Below are 25,413 nucleotides of genomic sequence, written 5' to 3'. Positions count from 1 at the left end.
ACTCTGTACCTCCTATAACTCTTTACTGAAGATACGGGTCGGGATAAGGCAGGCTTACTCACAATGGTCTTTCCTACAATTTTGGCATGTCAGCGGTACTTCAGGGCTCTGAATTGGCAGCAAAGCCTCTAACTTGTACCAAAGACCTTACCGTCAATTCGTCCCTCAACTTGCATAGATAAATGCGAGAGCTTCCTATATAGATATCAAGTCCAACAACACATAACAGCTTGAACCAATGACAAAACTGCAGCAATAATGAGTACTACTACAACAGGATGTATCAAATAATTCAAATTACCGTTGGCCTTACTGGAATGTCTGAATATTACCTTGCACCAATACCCCCCAGCATCATTCTCTAGTTGATGCACTACCTCCTTTATTTTATTCTGATCATGGTAGGTGGCTATAGTAGCATTAGTTCTCTCTTGCTACAGCATCCTCATAAGACTCTAATCTCTATCCCAATCTGTTAACCATTCCTGTATCTTCCTTCCCATACCAAGGTTCAGGGCTCTCAGACTAACAGGGTGGTTATAGTTGACATCCGCAGACAGATTGGCAATATGCGGTACCACATAATTCCACTCCTGTGTCTGGATTTCAGAGACACTGCCATGGGTAAACCATGCTCCTCTAGCTATTGTTAGGTTCACAGAACATCCTAGTTCCATGACTAACGTTACATTGGTATCCTTTAGGACAAAGAAACAAACTCTCCTATGTCCCAAATAATACACCGATATTCCCTTCCTGGCAATAATCTCCCCATCCAGAACACAGAGTGAGGCATCTTCCCAACATTTCTTGTTCACCACCGTGTGTTGACCTGGCATACAAAGGACATCATGGTCATGCCTTCAACAGAGGGAAATATCAACCTGCCTCCAGCTTCCATCCTCTCTGATCACATGTGGGTAATTTAGCCTCAGATGCCACAAGGTAGAATCCCCAGTCAACAAGCCCATTGATACCACCAAATACACAGACCGAGTCTGCACTTCTGTATATGGGATCAATGAGGAAGCATAACATCTCTCATAATCCAAACTAGCACAGCCCATCCAGGCATTCAACCATCACCTTGGATTAGTGTAAAAGATGTGTTTTGGCAAAATCTTACTGAGCTGTGATGCTAATGCCGCGTACACACGGTCGGACTTTCCGGCATACTTGGTCCGGCGGACCAGAGTGTGCCGGACAATCCGCCCGTGTGTGGGCGGCGGCGGACTTTTCCGGCGGACTTCTTCCCAAAAGCCCGCCGGACCTAGATTTTAAACATGTTTGAAATCTTTCCGTCGGACTCAGTTTCGGGCGGAAAGTCCGCTCGTGTGTGTGCTGGTCCGACGGAAAGCCCGCTCGTGTGTAGGCTGGTCCGACAGACCAAATACGACACGAGGGGATGGTATTGCATCTCGCGCTCGCTGCAATAGGAAAAACAAGTCTTCCTATTGCGGCGAGCGCGGGGCATACCAGGCCCTTAGGTCTGGTATGGATTATAAAGGGGAACCCCGCTACGCCGAAAAAACGGCGTGGGGCCCCCCCTAAAATCCATACCAGACCCCGATCCGAGCACGCAGCCTGGCCGGTCAGGAAAGGGGGTGGGGACGAGCGAGCGCCCCCCCCCCCTCCTGAACCGTACCAGGCCACATGCCCTCAACATGGGGGGTGGGTGCTTTGGGGGAGGGGGGCGCCCTGCGCCCCCCCCCCCCAAGCACCTTGTCCCCATGTTGATGAGGACAAGGGCCTCTTCCCGACAACCCTGGCCGTTGGTTGTCGGGGTCTGCGGGCGGGGGCTTATCGGAATCTTGGAGCCCCCTTTAATAAGGGGGCCCCCAGATCCCGGCCCCCCACCCTATGTAAATGAGTATGGGGTACATGGTACCCCTACCCATTTACCTAGGAAAAAAGTGTAAGTAATAAAACACACTACACAGGTTTTTAAAATATTTTATTAAACAGCTCCGGGGGGGGGAATCTTCCTCCGGCTTCGGGGGTCTTCTTCCGGCTTCGGGGGTCCCTCCGCTTCGTCTTCTCCCGGCGTCCGGTTGGTTCTTCTCCGCTCTCCGGCCTCTTCTCCCGGTGTCGCAGGTCTTCGGCCGGCCCCTCCGCTCTCTTCATGTAGCTCTATTGCGAGCGGAGGTCCGGACTTCTGGGCTTCTTGGCTTCTTGGCTTCTTGGCTTCTCTTCTCTTCTCTTCTCTTCTCTTCCCCCAGATGTTGACACGACGCTCTCTCCGGCTGGACTGGTCTCTGAGGGCTGCGTTGTGACTTATATAGGCGGAGACCCCGCCCCCATATGATGTCACAGTCCCTGGGCATGCTGGGACTGTGACGTTTTAGGGGGCGTGGTCGACCACGCCCCCTAAAACGTCACAGTCCCAGCATGCCCAAGGACTGTGACATCATATGGGGGCGGGGTCTCCGCCTATATAAGTCACAACGCAGCCCTCAGAGACCAGTCCAGCCGGAGAGAGCGTCGTGTCAACATCTGGGGGAAGAGAAGAGAAGAGAAGAGAAGCCAAGCCAAGAAGCCAAGAAGCCAAGAAGCCAAGAAGCCCAGAAGTCCGGACCTCCGCTCGCAATAGAGCTACATGAAGAGAGCGGAGGGGCCGGCCGAAGACCTGCGACACCGGGAGAAGAGGCCGGAGAGCGGAGAAGAACCAACCGGACGCCGGGAGAAGACGAAGCGGAGGGACCCCCGAAGCCGGAAGAAGACCCCCGAAGCCGGAGGAAGATCCCCCCCCGGAGCTGTTTAATAAAATATTTTAAAAACCTGTGTAGTGTGTTTTATTACTTACACTTTTTTCCTAGGTAAATGGGTAGGGGTACCATGTACCCCATACTCATTTACATAGGGTGGGGGGCCGGGATCTGGGGGCCCCCTTATTAAAGGGGGCTCCCAGATTCCGATAAGCCCCCGCCCGCAGACCCCGACAACCAACGGCCAGGGTTGTCGGGAAGAGGCCCTTGTCCTCATCAACATGGGGACAAGGTGCTTTGGGGGGGGGGGGCGCAGGGCGCCCCCCTCCCCCAAAGCACCCACCCCCCATGTTGAGGGCATGCGGCCTGGTACGGTTCAGGAGGGGGGGGGGCGCTCGCTCGTCCCCACCCCCTTTCCTGACCGGCCAGGCTGCGTGCTCGGATCGGGGTCTGGTATGGATTTTAGGGGGACCCCACGCCGTTTTTTCGGCGTAGCGGGGTTCCCCTTTATAATCCATACCAGACCTAAGGGCCTGGTATGCCCCGCGACGGGGCTAGCAAGGTGTCAATCTCGCCGATAAAAGCGGCAAGATTGACATCCTTTTCTAGTCCCGTCGCACCTGAGTCACGTTCAAAATGAACGGACTTGTCCGTGTGTGGGCAAGTCCGTTCATTCTGAAAGTCCGCCGGAACTCCGGCGAAAGTCCGTCGGAAAGACGGGCGGACTTAGCCCGCCGGAAAGTCCCGGCGTGTGTGGGCAAGTCCGTCCGTTTTAAAGTCCGGCGCACCTGGCGGACAAAGTCCGTCGGAAAGTGTGCCGGACCAAGTAGGATAGAAAGTCCGCTCGTGTGTACGCGGCATTACTCATAAAGGCCACTGCCCCTCATACAGAGATTGTACAATCAGCTTGATGTTGGTTGATAACTCTGCCTGCCCCTGCGTGCACGCCAGAGCCCATTACATATTTTTGCCCTGTACCACCACACTCTCTACCAACCTCTTAAAATGGTGGATAAAATCTTGAGCCACTTTAACCTGGGTATTTATGTGACTTTGTTGAATGTTATCAAGAATGTCATTAATCTCCCACTGAGTAACAAAGCCCTGCTTACTGTCTGAAGCTATGGCTGCTGAGAGTTTGTTCCTCAGGAGACCGATGTCCATTCCATTAACAACACCCATCCCAGCTCCTATTCCCCCCAATATAGTGCTGAATACATCCCACCTCTTTCGGTTACTCCTCAGAAATAAGCGTCCTGCATGAACCTCATTCTGTGTCTGCACGTCTCTGGAAGTAAGCCACTGGTACAATGACCGCACTCGATTCAGTGTATATTCAGCACATATAGGGTAGTAGGATTTTATCAACCACTGTGAGATGTTGAATTGCCATGTGGTGAAGGCATACTGTACCCTGTTAGCCAGCGTTTGAGAAGAGCTGAGATCTATTTCTAGTGGTTCCCCTTTCTCTAACAGAGCATACCTCTGTGTGTAGTCACTGGCATTACCTGTGCAGGGTTTCAACCTCTCAGGTGAGACATCAACCAGGCGTATCTCCCCATGTCCAGTTCTGGTGTCCCACATGTCCAGTAACCGAGAGCCTCTCTATAGGACCGATAAGGCTGAGATACCACCCCCACAAGGAAATTTTCACACCATTGATGTGTCATCTGGAGCTCCCTAGTTTGGCCAACAGACACCTTACTATGCCTAAGTGTCAGCCTCCTGGGCATCTGCATCATATCAGTTTGTTTATGCCAATATATGCCACACACAAAAACATATTTCCCTTCTTTTAATTCCTCACCAAAACCCCATATCTCACGTCCCTTGCTTCCAAAGCTTTGGATATATTGGAATTTTTCCCTAACCAATAACCCGTTTCATTCATATATATAGTTGCATCCACAAACGACTGGAGGGATACCGATATGATATTTTGCACATCTCGTTTATACGCAAGACCTCGAGATGTTGAGTTAAGATTAAATTGTCCAAAAGCAAAAGAAACTTTGTATTGCAAATTGATCATGGTGACCCAGTTGATAATTCTCTGGTAACTTAGGACTCTCTGATATAATCTGAACTTTTCTCCTTCTCTCAACATCCCCCTGCCTCCCCTTCTGGCTTAACAAGTCCAATATTGATGACACAACAGAAGTGGATGCATAGTTTTCCTCAGGATTTTTCCTTTCCACATCATCCCCTGAATGTTCGTCTGAATAAATTTGTTATATGGCTCAGATGGATCCCCAACACGACAATTATGATCCTTTCATCCATTCTCCAGAGACCTTGCCAATCTTTGCTCCACCAGGACTCTGGAAAAACAAGAACAAGAGCGGAATCAATTGTTATCAGCAGTACCTTTTACATTGATTGGCATGAACCCACTTCTCTATCTCCCTCTTTTTCATGCCTTTTGCACCCTTGTTGTCCATGAGCCGCTTCACTTTGACTACCTGATCACTAAGGGTCATAGTGACTCTGAAAGGTCTGGTACAGTTTGCATTCCATGAAGACTTGGAAATGAAGTTCTTCACCATAACCCTGTCTCCAATCTTCAAGCTAATGGGAGGCCTTTCAGGCTGCTCCTTCTCTTTAGGTGCCACGTTATTTGCAGCAAATTGCAAATACCCCTGTGCCTGTTCTTGCAGCTGGACCAGAAATGTGTCCCTTTCAGCATTCTCTCTCAGGGGGGTACTAAGTATTGGGTCTGCTGGATGGCTGAGGTTCATCATTCTCCCCGTCATTAACTGATATGGGGTTAATGATGAACCTTTCACAGCAGACCCTCGTACGGCCATCAGGATTGAAGGCAAATGGATCAGCCAGTTCTTTCCTGATTGCAGTACCATCTTCTTAAGCCGCTCTTTCAGCGTTCGATTCATTCCCTCATCCATCCCCGCAGACTGTGGATGGTATGGTACAAGGAATCTCTGTTCTACTCCCAGCAGCTCACAAATATTTTTCATGAAACTGCCGGTAAAGTGAGTCCCCCTATCCGATTCCAGAACTTTGGGGAACCCCTATCTTGAAAATACGTCGGTCCACAAAGCTCTAACTTTGGCAGTAGCAGAGTCCTTTCTCAGGGATAGAGCCTCCACCCACTTTGAAAAGACTTCCACAACTACCAGTAGATATCTGTATCCTCCAGGGGCACTTGGTAATGGACCAACAAAGTCAATCTGCAGGTTTTACATAGTTATATAGTTACATAGTTAGTAAGGTTGAATAATGACACCAGTCCATCCAGTTCAACCTGTGTGAGCACCCACAATTGTCCCCATCCCCGCACATTGCGTCCCATCCAGATGCCCATCCACTATATTATTTTTTATATATTTAAGGTACCCATGTAGCGCCATCAATCTATGTAGTGCTCCACACACACCCACACCGGTCCCCACCCCCAAGGGGTCTGCAATCCAAGGTCCCCAACTCACACCCATACACCAGGGCCAATTTTTTGGACAGAAGCCAATAAACCTGCCAGCATGTCTTTGGAGTGTGGGAGGAAACTGGAGTACCCAGAGGAAACCCTCGCAGGCACAGGGAGTACATGCAAACTCCAGGCAGGTAGTGTCATGGTTTTTCCACGGTCCATAAGCTACCTGTACCTTTGCTAATACTGGTTTCTGTCCCTTTGGCCTAGGGTTAATTTGTGCACAGATCAAACATTCCTGCACTACTTGTGAGACTGTTACTCATTATCTCCCACCAGTATCTAGCTTGCACAAATTTCAAGGTACCCTGAACACCCATGTGGCCTGTCAACCTATGATTTTCACAGGCTAAATCCTTTTGATGCTGGGAGGGCACTACAAACCTTTGTCCTTCTGAAGTCTCGCTTAACAGTAGATTGTCTTGTAATACATAGTTTTGGGGAGCATCTGCCGCTTTTACTCTAAGCTGCTTTTTGATTGAGCTCAAGGCCTCATCCTTATTTTGCTCATCCGTTAAGCACGGGGTAGGCGTCCTTAGCACCGCCAAGAGTTCATGTGAACCTGCTTCCACCGCCTGCTCCTCAAAATTATGCTCCTCTCAGGCCTACCTCCCTTCAGCATCATAGGGTGTCCACTTGACTCCTATCAGAGCCTCCTCCTTTGCCAGCTCATCTGCCTTGTTGTTGCCCACGGTAACCTCCTCACCCCCTCTTTGGTGAGCTTTCACCTTAATTATAGCCACACTGAGGCTCCACACTCGCTCTTTTCCATAGATCTCTGAGCACCAAACTATGTACCAAGTCTTTCCCAAAGGCATCACTGAAGCCCCTTGACTGCCACAAAGGCATGTATTCCGTCAATGACCTTGTGACATAGGCGCTGTCAGAGAATATGGTTATGGGAACTGAACTGAAATGCGTGATGACCTCTCTCACTGTTTCCAGTTAGGCTCTTTGGGCAGAAAAGCTTCAAGGGCATTTGGTCATGAATTTCTCATTGGTCTGGGGGCACCACGGGGCATACCCTGTGTGAAAACTTCCTCCATCCCAGTACCTTGATCCATCCACCCAGAATTTAAGGTCTTCATTACCTGTTGCTACCCTGAACACCTCCTGTGTTCTGGTCTGATGTACCTCCCCACAGTCATGCTGCTCCCCCTCATACTGCATCAATTGTGGGAGAGTATAGGTGGCATTGTGGGTCACGGCAGGGCCAGTACTAGGGGTGGGCGGGACGAGCAGCTGCCCTGGGCAGAATAATTTATTTGGAGGAAGAGGGCGTTGTCTGCCGGGTGTAACCACGCCCAGCACAGAGTTTTCTGCCAAGTGCCAAATCTAACAGGGTAGGAAGAGAGCAGCTTTGTTCCTGCGTGTGGGCTAGATCGCAGCACTACACAAGCCCCCTGCCTGCACAGTGCACTGTACTAGTCCCTGAGCGACAGTAGAGTGGAGTGGGCGGGGCACATGAGGTTGAGAAAGCATATCAATGCTTCTATGATTCCAGATACATACAGCTTTCCTGCTCCTCTGCTTGCCTGGACAGCGGCTTCTCTTACCCCTCTCCATTAATTTCTGTCATTCCTACTTTCGGAGTGTCCCGATGTCTGTGTGACATCACCAGCTCCGCCCCCCGAGCCTTCTGTTTTTTTCCTCCCTGCTCTGGACAATGTGAAGGTGTCTCCTCCTCTGTGTTGTGTGGACATGAGCATAGTTGCCAACATTGTAAAAAAAAATTTCGGGACACTTTTTTGGCAGTAGGCGGAGTCACACTATAATTAGGGGGTGGGGCGTGCGTTTGTAGGCGTAGCACAGGGAAAAGAAAAAATGTGGCGCGCAAAGCCAAAAAAATGGGCGTGGTTTATGTGAAATAGTGGGTGTGGCTTAAATGGGCATGGCTCAAAAAGGGGTGTGGTTAGAGTCTGAGGTGAATGAGGGATGGAGAGGGAAAGGGGGGTAGAGGGAGAGGGAGAGGGATGGAGGGACAGCAGACCCAGATCCTACACCACAATAGCAATGTGTATTCCAGAGTTTAACATTCAGCAGATAAAGATACTCCAAACACCTGGTGTTAGCGCTTCAATCATCCCGGCACCATGGTTGTTATGGTGTCCAGGATGATTGAAGCGCATTATTTCTATTATTATATTGTAATATAGAATGAAATCATTCAACTCACCATAATGCAGAACCAGTGGGACCCCTGAGCGTGTCACCTGCCACCAGATGCCATCAGGTGCCCCCAGCAGAGTCCGTCCTTACATCAGGTGCCCCCCCGCAGAGTCCGTCCTTACATCAGGTGCCCCCAGCAGATTGCTTCCTTCCATCAGGCATTCCCGGCGGAGTGCCTCCTTACATCAGGTGTCCCCAGGACAGTACCTCTTACATCAGGCATCCCCAGCGGAATGCCTCCTTACATCAGGTATCCCCAGTACAGTGCCTCTTACGTCAGGTGTCCCCAGTACAGTACCTCCTACGTCAGGTGTTCCCAGGACAGTACCTCTTACATCAGGTGTCCCCAGGACAGTGCCTCTTACATCAGGTGTCCCCAGGACAGTACCTCTTACATCAGGTGTCCCCAGGACAGTACCTCTTACATCAGGTGTCCCCAGGACAGTACCTCGTACATCAGGTGTCCCCAGGACAGTACCTCGTACATCAGGTGTCCCCAGGACAGTACCTCTTACATCAGGCGTCCCCAGTACAGTGCCTCTTACATCAGGTGTCCCCAGTACGGTGCCTCTTACATCAGGTGTCCCCAGTACGGTGCCTCTTACATCAGGTGTCCCCAGTACAGTACCTCTTACGTCAGGTGTCCCCAGCGGAGTGCCTCTTACGTCAGGTGTCCCCAGCAGAGTGCCTCTTACATCAGGTGTCCCCAGTGGAGTGTTGGCTGCAGATGGAGTGTTGGCTGCAGTCTAGCTACATCTCAAGACTGGTGACAAGGGGGGAGAGGTGTGTGGGTGGAGGCATGGTGACTTGGGGTGTTACAGGCTGATTTGGGGAAGGGTGGAGGCATAGTGGTGATTTGGGGGTGCAGGCATGATGGTGACCTGGGGGGTGCAGGCATGGTGGTGACTAGGCCGGAGGGGGTGCAGGCATGGTGGTGACTAGGCCGGAGGGGGTGCAGGCATGGTGGTGACTAGGCTGGAGGGGGTGCAGGCATGGTGGTGACATGGGGGGAGGCGGAGTGCAGGTATGGTGTTGACATGGGGAGGAGGGGGTGCAGGTATGGTGGTGACATGGGGGGAACAGGTATGGTGATGACATGGGGGGAGGGGGGCTGCAGGTATGGTGGTGATATGGGGGGAGGGGGTGCAGGTATAGTGGCAACATGGGGGAACAGGTATGGTGATGACATGGAGGGGGGCAGGTATGGTGGTGACATGGGGGGAACAGGTATGGTGGTGACATGGGGAGGGGGCTGCAGGTATGGTGGTGATATGGGGGGAGGGGGTGCAGGTATAGTGGCAACATGGGGGAACAGGTATGGTGATGACATGGAGGGGGGGCAGGTATGGTGGTGATATGGTGGGAGGGGGCTGCAGGTTATGGTGGTGACATGGGGGGAGGGGGGTGCAGGTATGGTGGTGACACGGTGGAGGGGGGGAGCAGGTATGGTGGTGACACAGGGGGGGAAACAGGTATGGTGGTGACATGGGGGGAGGGGGGGTGCAGGTATGGTGGTGACATGGGGGGAGGGGGGTGCAGGTATGATGGTGACACAGGGGGGAGAGGGGTGCAGGTATGGTGGTGACACAGGGGGGAGCAGGTATGGTGGTGACACGGGAAGGAGGGGGGTGCGGGTATGGTGGTGACACGGGGAGGAAGGGGGTGCAGGTATGGTGGTGACACAGGGAGGAGGGGGGTGCAGGTATGGTGGTGACACGGGGGAGGGGGGGAAGCAGGTATGGTGGTGACACAGGGGGAGGGGGAAGTAGGTATGGTGGTGACACAGGGGGAGGGGGGAAACAGGTATGGTTGTGACATGGGGGAGGGGGTGCAGGTATGGTGGTGACATGGGGGGAGGGGGGTGAAGGTATGGTGGTGACATGGGGGGAGGGGTGCAGGTATGGTGGTGACATGGGGGGACAGGGTGCAAGGGGGAGCCAAGACCATCAGTGCACTGTCCCCAGCCAGCGGAGCCCCGGTCCTTCCATCAGTGTGACTGTGTCCCCCCCCGCTCATCGCAAGGGGGGAGCCAGGACCATCAGTGCACTGTCCCCACCAGCGAGCCCCGGTCCTTCCATCAGTGGCGCTCTTCAGACACACGGGCGGAGCGGAGGGTTGGCGGCAGCGGGGGCGGCGGCGTGTGGAGACTGAACATTTCCTTGTGTTCAGTGGAGAGAGGGGAGGGGTCGCCAATCCCTGCAGCCAATAGGCTTCAGTGTACAATAGAATTTTCTATTTGTACACTGAAGAGAGAAGCCGATTGGCTGCGCCTCTCCTCTGCACTGAACACAAGGGGGAACACCATTCCTGGAGGCGAAGGCGGCCATTTTTGTGTAGCCGTTGCCGCTTTTTTCCAAAAACATTCCTCGATTTTCCCGGGACAAAACCAAAATCCCAGGAAGACAATCGGGGCAAGCTTCAATCGGGACGATGGTCCCAAAATCGTGATTGTCCCGGGAAAATCGGGACTGTTGGCAACTATGCATGAGGTTGCTTGCACACAGCCTCTGTATTCTAATATGACATGCAGGTTTTAGTCCCAAAAGAAATGAATAGAACACTGGCACGGGGATGCACACAATGCACAAGAGAGCCCTGCACAGGACACACATGTCTGAATGGGCCTAAACAACTCATGTAGATGGAGGCTTAGTGATTTCCCCAGCTTCCCAGGCATCAGAAAACAACAAGGATTTTACACAGGAGCTACTATCTGGACATGAATGGAAATTCAGCTGGTTCACCAAGGACTGGATGAGTTTCAATCCATCTATGGCCATTCCTGCTTAAGAGAAGTCAATCTAATATGATTAACTTCTCTCAAACCAGCTTGTTGGAATTTTTCCTTTGATCTGCAGCGCTAATCAATGTATTCTAACCACTATCACAATGCAATGTCTCAGTGCAGTGGATTCCTCCATCCACCTCGCTTGTGTGGTTGAGGAGAGCTGCTCAGTATTTTTCATTCAGACACTAACTGATCAAAAAAACTGATCCATCTATGGCCAGCTTACCATTCACTATACAATCTGATTGTACAATACCTTTTGGATCTACAACCAACTATGTAGTACAAGGGCCTGCCTGATTGGATACTACTAATTGGATAATGAATTGTTTAGGTTTGTCCTCATATTACAAAGTTTTGGTAAATCGAAGGGAGATTGTGCAGAAATTGTACAATCAGATTGTAAAGTGTATGCTCACCTTTACTGTTCATGTGCGGAAGGACTAAGAATGATAAATGTTTTCCCTGACACATTGTCTAAAGCTGGGTGCACACTATTTGTTTTTTTTTTTGTTCAGCCTGCAGGAAGAAAAACTAATAGATCCCTGCATGCACACAAACAAGGTAGATTCAGAAACCCCCCTCTCCCCCATGTGCTATTGTACTCTGACAGCAGGACTCCTGCACTGATCAGAATACAATGATCAGCGCTGCAGCCCGCTGATCAAAAGAGTATTTCTAGCAGGACCATTTGACAAAAGCCAAGGTCAGCTTCAGCTAGTTCTTGAGCTCCATTTACAATCTTCAGAAATCACCCTTGGGCAGCCATTATTGCTATTACTCCTTATTGGCTGTAAACCAAGCCATCATCAAAGCAATCAAATTGGCTCTGTGTATGTGTGTAATACTGGTGCACCCCGCACCATTACATATGTTTTGGTGCGCTGCACATTATTCAATTAGCTCCGCCCCCTGCTCGGGAGGGGGGGGGGGGCACATTTTGGCATCTTCGCCCTGGGCACTGAATTACCTTTTCCCACCACTGGGTCACGGTAAGGTTTCTGGGTGTTAAATCTACTAGCCATCTGGCTACCCTTTGGGAGGATACTCCACTGAGGGTACATTCCAAAAGCATTTTAATCAGAGAATGGGGTGTCTGCAGAATGATTTTGCCAAATTCCACAACATGCTCTTTGGCAGTGCACTGGGCGGTTCTTGCCACAAGTTTTCTGACGCATTCATCGAATCCCCTCTCTACTGGGCTTAGTACCCTGGACCAGTATCCAACAGGTACCCATTTGCCCTGCCTCTCCTGCAGCAACACTGCTTTTATTCTGTCTATTCTGCTGTCATACTGAATGATGCATTCTGGCTCAGAAAATGTCTTCATAATGTCCACCATACAGATGTGGAAGTATGTATAGCTGGATTTGAACCCTTGGGCTAATCGGCAGAATGCATACTGTTTCCCCTGAAACGTAAGGCAAGTTTATATTGGCTATCCTCATGTAGGGGAATTAAAAAATAACCATTTGATATGTTAATTGATGAATACACCTTTGCTGAAGGTTTCAGTGCTGTCACCATGTCTGGCATCTTAGCAACCACATTTGTAATAGCTGGGGTGCATCTGTTTAGCGCACAGAAATCTACAGTGGCCCCCCCCCTCCTTCTTTACTGGCCAGAGGGCTGCATTCATTTTAGATTGGGACTCTTTAATTACATTTTGTGCCAACAAATTCCTCACTGTTCTCTCGATGTACGAGATAGATTCAGGCGGATTTTGTATTGACACTGAGGTGGCGGATCAGGGCCCACAATTTTAACAATCATGTTTGAAACTTTACCACATTGCGCTTTAGACGTTGCCCACACTTTGTTATGTTGCCACAAGATTTTAGCCAATAATTGGTCCTTTGTTTTCAGCAGTGCCTGTGGGTTAAGGATCTTATTGGTTTTAACTGATGTAACCTCACAGCAGTCCATGACCATGTGCACCTTGCCCTATCTAGACCCTTTCCACAGTACCCAATTACAGAGATCAAGAATCAGTCCATGTGCCCCCATGACATCAGAGCCCAAAAAAGTGCTCTCTTGTGTTGGGGAGAAACCAACTGTGTTCCACACATAACCTCTTTATTTCTATGGGTACAGTTATTGACTGCTCAGAAGGTACTAGTTGTCCTCCGAATCCTCTAAGAAAAATTTGTTTCCCAGTAGGATCCTTTTGAAGTTCGATATTCGTTAAGCTGACAGCTGCTCCTGTATCCAAAAGTATATTTGTGCGATGGCCCCCTACCGCCCCTTGGATACGTGGTCTGCTGCCTTTGTCTCTCTCCAGATGACATACTAGGGACAACACTGGGGCCTGACATCCCTATTGTTTAAAATAAGGATTGGTTGGGGCTGGGATTTTATATTCCTCCTGGTTTTCTTTAAATCCTTTACTATCCTCTGTAGCTCCCTTAAAAGAGGACCATATAGTGTACCACCAGGTGCCTTGCTTGGCTCCGTTGCCACCTTATCTGATCCAGGTTTTTGCTGCTCTTTCTTATGCCAAGGCTTCTTATCACCTGTGCCTCTCCTAGGCAATTTACAGCCCTTCATTAAATGGCCTGTATTCCCACATCTGTAACACCTGCCTGTAAATCTCACTCTTTCTTCGCTTTTAACTATCTCTGAAATTCTTTTGTGGGGCCTATTGTCTTGATCTGTCTCCTGGACCCAGTCCCTTAATATATTTATAAAGGTCTGGTATGAGGTGGCATTCCTCAGTGCAATTCTGGTATGGTAATCAACACATGTACACTTATTAGCCATAGAACATAGAAACTACTGTCATCAGGAGACATAACAGGACAATTGTATGTGGCTTTATAAATGGAGAAATATTCACTGCAAAAGAGTATTGGATCAATTCCCCTCCTAAATTTTGTATTTTCTAGGGCGTCTGAACCCCTAGTATCTCTTCCTCCCCTTATGCGCTGCAATCCCCTCATTCTACCTGCCGCGTTTCCCCAATTTGAATTTAACTCGGGAGATAGACCTCTGTGTCTCACAACTGGTGGTTGCAGTTTTTCACACAGTTGCAATGAAAGCCATGCGCGGAGGAGTACATGCATCCCTATTGTTTAAAAAGTACCGTGTCGCCACAGCTTCCAGCCTATTTGAGAGACTAATGGGTGAAGCACTAGTGTCAAATTTCCCCAAAATCTGGCACAGACTTGTACAATCTTGTATGGAGAGTGTTGTGGATTGGGTACCCTCCCTTTTTATAATTCCTATTCCTTGCTCAGTCCTTTCTGACGCAGAAGTAAAGAGAGAAGAACTCTGATTTGGGGACTCTTCAGGATTGTCAGCCGAATATACTGGTTGCTGTTCCACCAGCATCCGGTCTCCCTGCTCCTGTGTCACAAAGGGATGTGTATCCTTGTTAGCACAACAATGAATGTGCACGTTATCCATTGTCTGTGCTTTCAAAGACATGGCATGATCTTTTTGGGCTAGCTGAGTTTTACATTCTTGTAACTCTCTTAAGTATTTCTATCGCAGTTTCATTCCCAGCCTCTGTTCTAAAGAAGCGATACACTGTTCCCTCAACATACATGTTTCCTCAAATTCATCCAATCTCTGCTCCAACGAACCATTCTCAGTCACTAGTTGTTCAATGTCATCCCTCAGTTCATCACACTCACAAACACTTGCATATTCTATCTTTTCTATTAATTCTGTTCTATCCTTACACCACTCTAATCCTTTTTTTTTCAGCGACATCTTTCATTTTAAACATGCATACAACATTGGCCATTCTCACTTTCTTGCCTTTCTTCGAAGATGGTTTATGTTATCTCATCATTATGAATATTACATTATTTCAAAAAATCATTAAATTGGTGGGTTAAAGCGTTTTCTGACATAGTGTTGAATTTAACACAGGCATGTTTTCTAAGAAAATCTTCAATGACTTCCATTGATGTGCTAATTAGTCCACACTGAAGGTTGTTCAACCAGTCTATACACAGCAGCTGCTTACACAATGCACACACAAACACACAAACAAAGCTGTTTGAAAGCTAACATTGACTTGTTGTTCCACACCAGGAGACATGCACACTCTTAATCAATGCCTTACTATTTCCTCATTACCACTGATTTTTAGCCCTCTTATTTCAGATTGTAGGCCAGATTAATCTCATATTACAGCAAAAAGCCATTTCACTTTTACATGGATACAAAACAAAACAAAAAATATATGTATATATTTCTCCCACTGTCTCCTCAAAGATGTCTGGTTTATCCTTTCAATCTGCAGGCTACATCAGTTACTCAAGGGTGATCAGCCCCTCACTCGTCGGCACACTTGACCAGCTACGCAGGCCTAAAACTATTTGCATTAGCAATACAATAAACGTTAACACATACACATATACCAGCCAAAAATGTCACCAGATCTGCGCGTCCGTTTCACTGATGAAATATTCATAGAACTTTCAGGAACACTCAAGCAGGGCTTCAGAATTCACGAACCAGTGCAAATCTTGTCCACAGTAGTGAAGGCTTTCAATTCTGGGTCTAGTTGAATTAAGGATTCCTTATCTTATAGAGGCTCAAGACAAAAATACATAAGGGTTTGGATTCTGTGCAGACATAAATTCCTCATGCCTTTTGAGGTGCCAATTGAAATAAATATTGAAATAAATATTAGGTGGTTACGATTTCCCTCTATTTATTCCATATATGTATTAAATTTGTCTATTCCTATAGTTAGCTAGTCTATTAAAGCTCTGATAATGTTACTGGTAGTAGTACAATGATATAAGGTTAGCTATGAAAATAAACACACTGCTTTGTAAAACAACATCTTATTTATTTCCCAAGACAATAGGAAATGCTAACATAAAAACACTAAAGAAAAATATTACAGAGCATATGAAATACAAAAACATCAATGATACGTTACGAAAGATCGTCCTCTAGATATTGTCTCGTCAGCTGGGCTCAAAATGGCATAAGAGAGTTTTTCCTCTCGGTCAACACTTTTACACACCATTCATACACCGTTCAGTCCCAACCCCAATGCCAGCCCATCTAGGTTTCTGACGAATCAAAGTAGTTAAGAGGCAGTTCTTAAAATATTTTTTTTTGTCTGTCCTGCTGTATTGGCCTCTAGAGGCAGCATTCATCCATGTATCATCGCTATGTGACCTGGGTCATCTTCGGTGACTGTTGGCCCTTTGATCTTATGTAGCCCACCTCATCAATCATCTTGGCAGCCGTTGTTCTCTTAGAAGCTTGTCTGTAGATGTGTTAATCAAGCATTCCAATCTTTATCACACCAGTTGGTCTAGAGCCAAGCTTTACCTCCTGCCAGGGGCCTGATTCAACATCCTGTTGGGTCAACCTTCAACTTAAAGTAAAACTCCAGAAATAGGATATTAAACCATGTTGCCTTCTAACATCTATATTCTGATAAGCCCACCCCCCGCAGACCCCAACAACCACCGGCCAGGGTTGTTTCGGGAAGAGGCCCTTGTCCCCATCAACATGGGGATAAGGTGCTTTGGGGAGCACCCCAAAGCACCCTCCCCATGTTGAGGGCATGGTATGGTTCAGGATGTAGGGGCGCTCGCCCACCCCCCCAATCCTGACCTGCCAGGCTGCATGCTGGGATAAGGGTCTGGTATGAATTTGGGGGACCTCACACCAATTTTTAAAACATTTTTGCGTGGCGTTCCCCTTAAAATTAATACAGCAGCGAGCAAGTTTAAATGTCATTTTATCCTTTAGAAATGTCATTATTGCTGTGGCATGTTTTATACATTGCACAGATGCGCCACTTTACAAGCAGACTAAGTGGACCCCTCATGCACGATATTTAAAGGAATATTTCATTTTTATTGTTTCACTTTAAGCATCCTTAAAATCACTGCTGCTGGAAAACGATTGTTTTAAAAACTTTTTTTTGCATTGATGCATGTCCCCTAGGGCAGTACCCGGGACCCCATACACTTTTTATGGCAATAACTTGCATGTAACCCTTTAAAATGAGGACTTTTGATTTTTCATGTTCGTTTCCCATAGACTTTAACCTTACCCACTGGGCACTTAAACCCCCTTCCTAACCAGGCGAATTTTCAACTTTCAGTGGTCTTTGAATGACAAATACCCAGTCATGCAACACCGTACCCATATGAAATGTTTGTTCTTTTTTTCACACAAATAGAGCTTTATTTTGGTGGTATTTGATCACCTCTGGGTTTTTTATTTTCTGTGCTATAAATGAAAAAAGACCGCAAATTTTGTAAAAAAATTTATTTTTCTTCATTTATATTATAAAATTTGGCAAACAAGTAATTTTTCTCCATAAATTTGGGCCAAAATGTATACTGCTACATATCTTTGGTAAAAATAACCCGAATTAGTGGATATTATTTAGTCTGTGTGAAAGTTAGAGTCTACAAGCTATGGTGCCATCTCATGATCTCATTTCTTGAGACCCTAACAAGCCAGGAAAGTACAAATTCCCACAAAATGACCCCTTTTTGGAAAGAAGACATTCATATTTAGTAAGAGCCATGGTTAGTTTTTTGAAGTTGTCATTTTTTCCCACAAATCTTTGCAAAATAAAGATTATTTTTATTTTTTTTCACACCAAATTGTCATTACAACAGGTTATTTCTCTCACATGGCATGTACATTCCACAAATGACACCCTAAAAGATATTCTGCTACTCCTCCTGAGTATGGCGATACCACATGTGAGACTTTTACACAGCCTGGCCACATACAGAGGCCCAACATTGAAGTAGCACATTCAGGCATTCTAGGAGCATAAATGACACATCTAATCTCTCAACCACCTATTACACTTTTGAAGGCCCTGGAGCACCAGGACAATGGAAACGCCCACAAGGTGACCCCCATTTTGGAAAGCAAACACCCCAACATATAATCTATGAGGCATAATGAGTCTTTTGAACAGTTCATTTTTTTCCCACACGTTTTTGGAATATGTGGAAAAAAAATAAAAATGCATTTTTTTTTTTTTACACAAAGTTGTCCATTTCTAAGATATTTCCAACACATAGTATGTACATAGCAAAAATGACACCCCAAAATACATTCTGCTACTCCTCCTGAATATAGCGATGCCACATGTGTGAGACTTTTACACAGCCTGGCCACATACAGAGGCCCAACATTGAAGTAGCACATGCAGGCGTTCTAGGAGCATAAATTACACTTCCAATGTCCTTAAAATTTATCACATTTTTGAAGGCCCTTTATTTATAACACATAGCATGAACATACCAGGAATTACACCCTAAAATACATTCTGCTGAGCAAAGACATTCTGCTGAGCAGGGACGTGGTCAGCGACAGTGAATGGAATTGTCCAGGCAGCAATATTGTCCATAGTCAGTACAGGCAGGGATGCTGTCCATATACAGTCCAGGGTCAGTGCAAGTAGAGACATTGCCAGCAGTGACAAAATATTGGTCCTGGTAGTAAGCAGGAACATGGTCCAAGTAGCAGGCCAGGAAAGAATGGGGACAGAGGTAGAGGCTTCTCCCACCCAAATCTCTTTGAAGCCTCCGAGTCTCCAGACACTAATGTGGGAATAAGAAAACTAAAAAATGAGTTTTCTTCATCCAGAAAAACATTTCTGGAGCCCCTCACATATGTGAGACCCCTGTGTTCCCACTAGCATAGCGGGGTAAATGATCAGTCCAAGAGGCAGGCAAAAAACTTGGTCAAACAGTCCAGAGTCAGTTCCAGAGCAGGCAGAGGTAGGTACAGTTTAGAGTTAGAGTTTAGAGTCCTGGGCAGGAGGGATCTTGATCAGGCAGGCATATCAAGTTTTCTGGATTCTTTTCCAGGACTGGTAAATGGCAGTTCTCTTGCGAGTTTGACAGAGGACATCACTGCAGATGAGGTGGTTAAGGCTATTGATAAGCTTGCCATTAAAAAGTCGCCTGGGCCAGATGGGTTGACGGCCGAGTTTTATAAGCACTTTAAGGTTGCTCTGGCCCCATATTTGGTGGAGGTTTTTAATGGCTGTCTGAGAGAGGGTTTACTCTCTCCCTCCATGCGACAATCTGCGGTGATTCTTCTGTCAAAGGGTAAGGATTCCTCTAAAATTGAGAATTGGCGGCCAATTAGCCTTCTCAATGTTGATAGGAAGATACTGGCAAAAATAATTTTCTGGCGTTTGTCATCTGTAGCGGGCGATCTACTTTCCAACCACCAGCACTGTTCGGTTCATGGTAGAAGCACTTTTTCAGCGGTGTTAGCTGCCCGGGAGGCCTTGGAGCGGTGCAGGGCTGCAGGCTGGAGAAAGTACTTGCTGGCATTGGATCAGGCTAAAGCTTTTGATCGGGTCAATCATGAGTACCTATGGCTGCTTCTTGGCAAGTATGGCCTGGAGGGAGGCTTTATCGATTGGCTGAAGACCTTGTACAGAGGGGCTGAAAGCTTCATGCTTGTGAATGGTTGGATCGAATGGCCCTTTGAGGTTGGCTCGGGTGTGCATCAGGGGTGTCCTTTGAGTCCTCTGCTATATGCGTTCGCAATTGATCCCTTCATCCGAAAGTTAGAGAGCGGACCATTGTGCGGAGTGCCTTTGGGCATTCCTGGTGAGCCTCCTCTGAGGGTCGTGGCCTATGCTGATGACGTGTCTGTTTTCATCTCTGGGACAGAGGAGGCGGAGGAGGTGGTCTCAGTAATGGAGCAGTATGCTGAGGCATCTGGCTCAAAGATTAATCAGGATAAAAGTATAGTTTTTTTGGATGGGTGAGGAAGGCGACGGCTTCGAGCTTCCGGATGTCTTGCCAACAGGAAATTCAAGTTTTAGGCATCAAATTTTTGTCCCGGCGATTATGGCCTCGCAAATTGGGAAAGCAGGCTACAAGATGTTGATGCCAAGGTTGCCACCTAGAGGGACTGGAAACTCTCTTACAGGGAAAGGATTGACCTGATTAAAACTTACCTGATCCCAGTATTTCTGTATGTCAGCTTTGTCTGTGTTTTGCCAGAGTCTCTCTATGCGAGAATCTACAGCTGTTTCTTCCAACTGTTATGGGGGAACAAACTCAATCTCGTTAAGAGGTCTGTAACTTACCTTCCCAGGCGGATGGGTGGCTTAGGTATGGTCAACCCAGTTGTTTTTTTTTCTCTGATGTTTTTGAAACATAGCTTTGCTAACATGCTGGCAGAGGAACCACAAGGGTGGGTTGGCATTTTTCAGTCCTGGTTTAGGCCTTATTTGCGAAGCTGGGAGAATGGTGGGCCGGTGAAAAGCCTGAGGGTCCGACATGGTAAGCACCCGGCTTATGTTGCCCCGTGCCTGAAAATGCTTCGGCAGTGGCAAGTGACGGCGGAGGAAATTAAGTCTCTTCCTGATAAGGACCTGGAGAAGAGGGTTGTTGAATCTGCCTTTAGCGAGCCACTGGCCTTGAGGGATTGCCCAGGCCCTGTTATGAGGGAGTGTCTGCGTTTGCTCAGATCTAGAGAGAATCTCTTTAAAGTTTCGGGATTTGGCCTGGCGCTCCTTTCATGGCAGACTCTATGTAAAGAGTAACCTGAAGCATCGCTCTGCAGAGAACCGCGGTTGTCCAAGAGTGGAATGTGGTGGGGTGGAGGAGACAATGGACCACTCCTTGCTTCAGTGCCCCTTCAATATAGAAGTCTACAAGCGGGTGGGTGGGGCTCTGAGTATCCCTTTCCTTTCCTGCTTGAGTTATACAGAGTGGTCGAATGGGGCCTTTGAGACACATTGGGATTTTGATTTTAGACACTTTTTCTAGTTAGCTTAGTAGTCCGTTTCTTCACATGGAATGCACGATGTCAGGGTTCCATTCGGAAAAAAGTCCTTCCTGTCGAGGTGGTGGTGCATGACATTCTGGATGAGGTTGGGAAGATTTGGGGTCTTGAGAAGGACAAGTGGCGGCCGGGGGCCTGGACAAAGGCGTGGAGGAATGTCAGGTCTCCATAGCTGCTTTTTGTCAGTCTCTGGGTGTGCTACTTTCTTTCTGTCCATTCACGTCCCCTAGATTTTTATATAAGATTGTATTTTTGGAAAAAGGCCATGCATGGGTTAAATGTGTAATGGTTTCTTAGCCTGAGGGTGTTTAGGTGGAGGTTATGGCTTTGTTTAGGTTGGTATATTTAGTTTTCTTTATGTTTTTGCTATGCTGATGTAAGCTATTTTTTATATATATTTTTATTTTTTTTGTATATATGTAAATAAGTTTTTATGTTTGTAAGATTTTTAATAAACAAAAATTTACAGTTTAGAGTTAGGCAGAAGCTTGGTCGTATAATAGGCCAGGGTCAGTTCCAGAGAAGGCAGAGGTATGTTTATCGTTAGGCAGAAGCTTGGTCATATAACAGGCCAGGGTCGGTTCCAGAGAAGGCAGAGGTATGTACAGCTCAGTGAGGTAGGCATAAGGGGTGTGGAGGAAAATGACAGGAAATGAGAATTACGTTTACCATACTTTCCTAATGTAGAGAAGTATGGTAACGGCGGAAACATTCACATATACAGAGGCCTGTTTGGGAAGGACATTGGGGACAATAATAGGTGGTGTCTCTTCTGACGTCTGTGGCCTGTTTCACGGGGGGGGGATTGTCTCGGGAAAGTGGCGCTCTTGGCGTCTGCGCACGGAATCAGAGCGAATATTTTCTGGTGGGCTTTCAGGGTACAAAAAGGGCGGAGATTACTTGTTCCTGGTAGTGCAGATAGGATACAGGGGTCTCTGTAGATTTTTGGTAAATAACATAAGTGTTATACATGGCCAAACTGAAAAAATAAATGGACACTTTTTTATACCAATGACGGGATTTTCTTGTGGGAAGGTAGGGTTCAATCATCTGATCATTGAAGTCCACTCCCCCCCATAAACAAATTATAGTCATAGATACAAGCTGGTTTCTGGATCGGGCCGTTTCTTCTGGAGACTTCCACGTAGGTGTCATTATGGATTGTCGTGAGCATGTGGACGTTTCGTCTGTCCCTCCACTTGACAGCCAATAGCTTCTGGTTCCGCAAATACGCTGTCTCCCCTCGTCGTAGCCTTTCATTGATGAGTTTTTGTGGGAAGCCTTTTCTATTGGTTCTTATTGTACCACATGCTGGGGTGTCTCTCCAGTGAAGATTGCGGAAGAGGGGCAAGCTAGTATAAAAATTATCCTCATAAAGATGGTATCCCTTTCCAATGAGTGGATAAACAAGCTCCCAGACAACTTTGCCGCTGGCTCCAATATACTCTGGACATTCAGGGGGATGCAGTTGGCAGTCCTTCCCTTCATACACCCGGAAGGCATAAATGTACCCTGTGGCTCGGTCACAAAGTTTGTACATTTTAACCCCATACGGGCCCTTTTGCTGGGGATAAACTGTTTGATGCCCAGCCTGCCTGAGAATTTTACAAGGGACTCATCAACGGAGATATTCTGTTCGGGGGTATATAACTGGAGAAAGTTTTCAGAGAAATAATTTAGGAGTGACCGTATTTTAAATAATTTGTCAAAAGCTGGGTCATTTCGGGGAGGGCACTGGGTGTTGTAATTATAGTGGAGGAACCGCAAAATCATAAAGGTATCTTGATCGTGACATAATCGATGAGAAGAGTGGCATGTGGTGGATGGGGTGGGTAGACCAATTGGAGTACAATTAGTTTTTTTTGTGAGTCCCATATTAAAAATTAGGCCTAAGAAAATTTTGAATTCCTCTACGGTAAGTTCCCTCCACTCAAAAGGATGGGCATAACTAGAGCCAGGGTTGCTTACTATGTACTGCTATGCATAGAGGGTGCCGTTTGAAGGAATTTGGGGGCCCGAAGCAAAATGGACATGGAGGCCCCCCAACCCCCCCCCCCTGCACGCAAAGCCTACAGGAATCACAGCATAGCGATACAGTTTAAGTTCACCAACACTTTATATAAATAAAAAAGGTTTACAGTACAAATACTGCTGTTGCATATAATGTGCATAAAATTTGAACATTTTCAACAATTGAACATTTGCAAAAAAAAACACCACTGTACCATAAAATCAAATATACATTAAAAAAGTGCACAATAACTAAAACCAACATACTTAAAACACACACACACATTAACATTTTTCAGTTCTCACAAACATGTGCAAATTACCTAAAACTGCTGTTTGCGAGCCTTGTTTTCTGCAAAGGCAATCACAATGTCCTCCATGTCCAAAGACTGGCGAACATCACGCTCAATTGATGTAAGTGCCAGTCCTGTGAGCCTTTCTTGGCCCATGGTGGACCTCATGTAATTTTTTTTCAGCTTCAAAGCTGAAAAGCTCCTCTCACCAGAGGCCACTGACACAGGGAGAGTCAGGAGTAGAAGCAAAGCAAAGCAAAAAAGAAAGATTTACCATAGCTTTACCATAGAAACAATTACCATAGCTTTCTTTCCATTTTCTTTCTTTACCATTCCATTTCCATCTTATTGCTTCTTTTTTGAATTAGGTGATATGCATTAAAGCTTTTTGCAAAAATTTACAAAGCAGAAAAAAGACTCTACAGTAGAGTGTACTGTAGAGTCTTTTCTCTGCTTTGTAAATTTTTGCAAAAAGCTTTAATAAATATTACCTGATTCAAAAAAGAAGCAATAAGATGGAAATGGGATGGTAAAGAAAGAAGAGAATGGAAAGAAAGCTATGGTAATTGTTTTTATTATGGTCAGCAAGCTACCCTATTTTTATTACTAAATGGGTCTTGATGACTGCCTCCCACCCTTACTACTCCCCCCCCCCGACTCAGTCAGTTTTCTCTTCCTGGCCGGCCGGACTGAAAGGAAGTGAGCACTCAGTGTGTGCACTTTCTGTCAGTCCGGCCGGGAACAGGAAACTGCAGGAGGAAGGAAGAGAAGCTCGGCCACGCTACAGGCTGCAGCCTATAGGAAGCAGCAGCCGGCAGCATGGCTGGGGCCCCAGGCCAGCTCGGGGCCCCAAGCAATTGCTTGTTTTGCCTGTCCTGTCGCGACAAGCCTGACGATAGTAAGTCTTCAGTGAAAATCAAATTTAAAAAAATCAAGGATGACAAAATCATCGGTGTTCACCTGGACACCTGGCTGGGCAGTAAAAGGGGGCATATTTGCTGCTTCAGAATTAGGGGGAAGCCACAGGGGGTTTTGAAGGGTATAGGGAAGGGTGGCATGGCCCCTATCCCTTTGGGGCTGAGATGACACCCTACTGGTGCCTGGCCTTTGTTGCAGTGGCACTGCGTTTGAGGTGGACGGCACTGCGCTCGAGGTGGATGGCACTGCGCTGCTGGTAGTAGGTTGCTGCTCCATGCCAGAACGCCTTCTTTTCATGGGCACACATTCCTCCTCCGATTCTGTATCAGACCCACTGCTTGTTATGGGTTCATAGGCCGAATCTGAATCAGACTGAGACTCAGAGCTCCCTGCTGCTCTCATCGGTCATGCTTAGATGCTGGTAGGCCTCCTCGCTAGTAAAATATTTTTTTGCCATACTGGTGGCTGGTGAGGCTGCACTGCAGAGTACTGATGTGCACTATTGAGCACTGTGGTGGCACTGGTGGACACAGGCGGTACTGGTGGGCACAGGCAGCACAGGTGGGCACAGGCGGCACTGATGTGGCACTGCAGTGGAGCAGATGAGCACTGATGGGCACAGGTAGCACTGATAGGCACTGTAATGGCACTGGTGTGGCTCTGGTGGCACAGAGGTGGCTCTGGTGGGCACAGGCGGCACTGGTGGGCACAGGCGGCACTGCAGTGGTGCAGATGAGCACAGGTGGCACTGATGGGCACATGTGGCACTGGTGTGCACTGTAGTGTCACAGGTGTGGCTCTGGTTACACTGGTGTGGCTCTGGTGGCACAGAGGTGGCACAGGTGGCACAGATGGCACTGTTATATATAAAATAGACTCACTATTAGGCACACGATAGCTGTCCTCTTCCGCTGCATCCGTGTGAGGAGAGGAGAGAGATGAACTCCTGATGACCCTGCTTCAAGGCATTGTTTACATTTGTGATCGCTCCGTCATTGGACGGAGCGATCACGTGGTAAAGGGCCGCTGTCAGCGGCCATTTACCGCGATCCGTGTTGCGTTGGGTCCTGTGAACCCGGCGAGCATGGATGTTCCCATGCCCCAGGGGGGCACGCAGGAGCAGTTTTCTGGGAGGACATCATAGTACGCCCTCCCAGAGTTACCGAACCGCCCTGTAGCCGTCATTAGGCTACAGGCCGGTTGGTAACTGGTTAATAGGGTTTACATGTTCGCTAGACCTTTTTGCATGTTCGAGGTGTTCTGGTGTGAACCGATACGTGGGGTGATTGGCTCATCCCTAATCATGGGCTAGATAACTGCTGC

The 25,413-nt window shown here is 47.5% G+C and overlaps 1 long non-coding RNA gene across 1 annotated transcript in view; it reads right to left on the bottom strand.

The window, feature by feature from the left end:
- Positions 1 to 3,573: 3,573 nt before the first annotated feature.
- Positions 3,574 to 25,413, bottom strand: part of LOC141105326 (uncharacterized) — a 39,085-nt gene continuing 17,245 nt past the window's right edge. The window contains exon 3 of the long non-coding RNA XR_012235572.1: positions 3,574 to 5,026. This is a non-coding gene — a long non-coding RNA (uncharacterized lncRNA). The remainder of the gene's footprint in view (positions 5,027 to 25,413) is intronic.

Source organism: Aquarana catesbeiana, linkage group LG08 (assembly GCF_042186555.1).
Source record: "Aquarana catesbeiana isolate 2022-GZ linkage group LG08, ASM4218655v1, whole genome shotgun sequence".
Lineage (NCBI taxonomy): Eukaryota > Metazoa > Chordata > Amphibia > Anura > Ranidae > Aquarana > Aquarana catesbeiana.
The sequence above is the reverse complement of the archived record's forward strand: the minus strand, read 5'-3'. Positions and strand labels throughout refer to the sequence as shown.